The 3,450-nt window shown below is 43.3% G+C and overlaps 1 long non-coding RNA gene across 1 annotated transcript; it reads right to left on the reverse strand.

Annotated features, from left to right (window-relative positions):
* Window positions 1-2,568: 2,568 nt before the first annotated feature.
* Window positions 2,569-3,293, reverse strand: LOC116088844. Its single transcript, XR_004118039.1, has 2 exons — window positions 3,202-3,293; window positions 2,569-2,714 (listed from the first exon to the last, which is right to left on the reverse strand). It is a non-coding gene; the product is annotated as an uncharacterized LOC116088844 (long non-coding RNA).
* Window positions 3,294-3,450: the final 157 nt, after the last annotated feature.

Consider the following 3,450-nt stretch of genomic DNA (forward strand, 5'->3'; position numbering starts at 1 on the left):
AAGGACAGGGGGGAGGAGAGAAGGTAGAGAGGAGGAGGAAGCCATGATGGAGCAGAACTGCATAGCCAAGAGAAACCACAAGTAGCCAAAGGTCTCATGGCTGGAGAATAAGTTAGTATAGTGTCAGATCTGCCCAATCTAGACACATAGCTTATAATTACTAGATTGTGTGCATTTTCATATGGGCTTATTGGGGTTGAAAATTACTGCAACATATGTATCCCTGGATATCTAGAGTTTTAGAAAAAATTTTCTCTGGTGAAAAGGAGTCACCTGTGGAAAAAGCATAAGAAGCTCTGCTTTATAGTAAAAAGTTCAATTATCTGCCGAAGGAGAGGGGCTGAAAAAGCCAGCAAGATGGAGTGCATCTGGAGGCCTGGAGCATCCTTGTCGTAATAGAGTCTTAAGAACCTGGCATAATGTGCCTTGCTTTCAGCTGATGTACAAGCAGCACACACACACACACACACACACACACACACACACACACACACACATGAGAGAAAAACAGGGCATGACTCTGACATCCAGACACACTGGAATAACCACCACACAGAGAAAGACTGTTGAGCTTTTCTTTTGTGTTGAGTTTAGGAGGCACCTATTTTGGGCACTTTTATTTCAAAAGATGGAAATTGTGCTTAATTTCCATTTATCTCACTCTCAGTCTCAAACCTGCAAAGGAAAGGATGATTGATCGTAAAATGTCAATCCCTCACCTAAAGAGAGGAAGAAAAGATTTATTTAAAGAATAAAATGTCACGGGGGCTCTTAGAAGAAAAGCTGCTGGGTTTGGATTTTCTCTTGACAGCCAGGCTTCCGAGTGAATCACTCTCCCTCTGTATCCATCCCATACCCAGTGTCCCCCAGAGGCCTGTGGTCACTCAGGCTGCCAAGTGCTTCCATGTGCAATGGTCCCTTTGTCAGTCTATCTGCCCAGGACAGAGTTTCAGTAGCGCTCTCAGCGGTAAAGCCAACAGGTCTTCGAGACTTTGATAAAGATAATACCTGCAACTCCTGGAGGTTCTCATCTCGGTGAAAATGGCCCCATCGTGCCAGGGAGACTCAGGCTTAGTGCTAGAAGATGTCCGTGGACAGTGAGACTCAAGGGTTGGAGAATATAGAGGATTGGCAGGTCCAGGAATGGTGGCTGGGACCACAATCTAGGATCTTCCTGAATACATACCTAAAGACTGAGTCCCAAGAAAGCCACTCATTCCTGGCTTGCAAATTCTACCAGGTTCCTTGTTTTATTTATCCGTGCAGCGAGGAGCTCAGACCAATATTATAGATTGGCTTGGTAAACACGGGAATCACAGGCGGTGTGTGATTTCAGACTATTGTAAATAGCTTCTGTGGGTTACACAGTTACATGCAGGGGACTCAAACATAAGGAGGACAAAAGTCACACTCTCAAAACAGACACCCCCCCTCAGTGACTTCAGAAGGCATGAAGGCTTTCACACAGAACTCATGCCTTAGCATCAGCTGTCATATGGATGTGCCAGAGCCAGAACTGCTCCGCCTTAGCAAGCTCCCTGAGACGCAGAAATAATATTCAAGAAAGTGAAAAGGCATAGGCTTTTGGGTCCCCAACAACCGTGAGGGAAATATTCTCATTTAGTTGAAATCTTCTAAGAAAGTAATTTACCTTTTCTAGCTGTCTCACTTTATGTTTTTAAGTTTTCAGTAATTTTTTTTCCTCATTGAATTTTTTTCTAGACAGACTGAGAAAATTGTTCTAGAATTTTTCTCTTGAAATAATCTCTATAAAAGTTGATTCTATTGCTTTTTGTTTGTGTGTCTCTTGAGTGCTTCCTGTCCTCCTTGGTGTCCAGGCTTTTTTTTTTTTTTCCTACCTATCGCCTCCTTGGTCTCTATATGGCTTGTAAGGAAAAGAGGACACTAGCTTTTATCAAAGGCCGAAGTCATCAGATTGCTCTGGAAATACGAATTAATTACTGCAGAATCACTTTAACGCTGTGCAGTGGGCTCAGGAAAATGAAAATCAGGATTCAAGGAATACACACAGGCTAGGAGGCTGGGGTCTACGCTCCAGCTATTGTGCTATGTAGTGGGGGCTGGAGAATGAAGGTGAAGTACAGGGACAGAGCAGACTCCAGGCTGTGGAAACTTCTCTTTAGGAAAGCCTGGTGGCTCACTGCGCCTGTCAGGGGGCTAATGTGCCTGTAAATTTCTTCTGACAGAAAACACATCACATCAGGGCACCAGCAGCAAACCATGCAGCCACACATAGTGGAAGATGGAAAGCTGGGCCTTTCAGAGTGATCAAAATATACCAGAGTGAGAAGACGCAAGGCGTTGACAATACACAGAAGCCGGGATGCGCTGGAATCACGCTTAGAGGAAAAGGCATCTATCATTTATCGTGTGAAGAGATGCTTCCCTGGCAGCCCTTGCTGATGTATTATTTGGCGACTGCAGTTCAAGGTCACGATATCAGAGGGCAAAGGAGTGAGATTTAAGAGTTAATATTTGCTGTGACTGGCTTTGTAATTGCATGAATATTAAATATGTAGAAATAATTGTAAGCACATTATCTCTATGTTTCTATGCATGGCTTTAATTTTTAATGTAATCTTTTTATCTGCTTTTGCTCAGCTGGCTGTGGCCTTGTGATTTGCATAGCTGGAGTGGTCAATACCATCAATTTGGTAATGAAGTCACTCACTGAGCGGGAGAGCTTTCTCAAGCTGTAGGAGAGAGCAGAAATGAACTTTTGCATTCTCAGGTAAGTAGGAAGTTAATCTTAAACCATCTATATTTTTTCCATTGTAATTTGATATGGTCACTTTATAATAAATCTCAAAAACAGAAAGGGGAAAAGCTTAGATATTTTCACCCCTAATTCCTCAGCGCTCCACGCTCTGCCCACCGCTATTTTCACCCCAAACTCCTCAGTGTTCTATATTCTGTTCTCTTATACTTACGCGTGCGTATTTTGAACAGATATAACCTTAATTATATGTGTGTTTAATTTTGTCTCCTGTTTTTCTTCTCTGATTATAAAATAGTAATAAAAATAGGGCTCCATAGTATATTCACCCGGTAAGTTTTTCTGGGTAGTGGGGCAGAGCAACATTGTTGTTAGGCGGAGCACGATTGTTTGTTAGATGTAACACACTAGTTTTGCTACAAAGCAGTACAGAAAACTACACAGGGTGTGCCTCAGCTTCTTACCCAATAATGGGGTTAACAAGAGCTCCTCTCTTTGAATATTCCTGTCAGAGTCAGAGGATCCGCAGGAAGTACTTGGCCTTACCCAAAAACCTAAAGGCCAAAGTTATGGGACAAGTTCTTATAAAACTGTGTTTTCTGGGAACTTGTCAGCATCTTGAAGCACTGGGTGGCCCCTTTCTGAGGGACAGCACCCTCCCTCCCCTTTCCTGGGGACAGCACCCTCCCTCCCCTTTCCTGGGGACAGCACCC

The sequence above is a fragment of the Mastomys coucha genome, unplaced genomic scaffold, assembly GCF_008632895.1.
Source record: "Mastomys coucha isolate ucsf_1 unplaced genomic scaffold, UCSF_Mcou_1 pScaffold14, whole genome shotgun sequence".
Classification (NCBI taxonomy): Eukaryota; Metazoa; Chordata; class Mammalia; order Rodentia; family Muridae; genus Mastomys; species Mastomys coucha.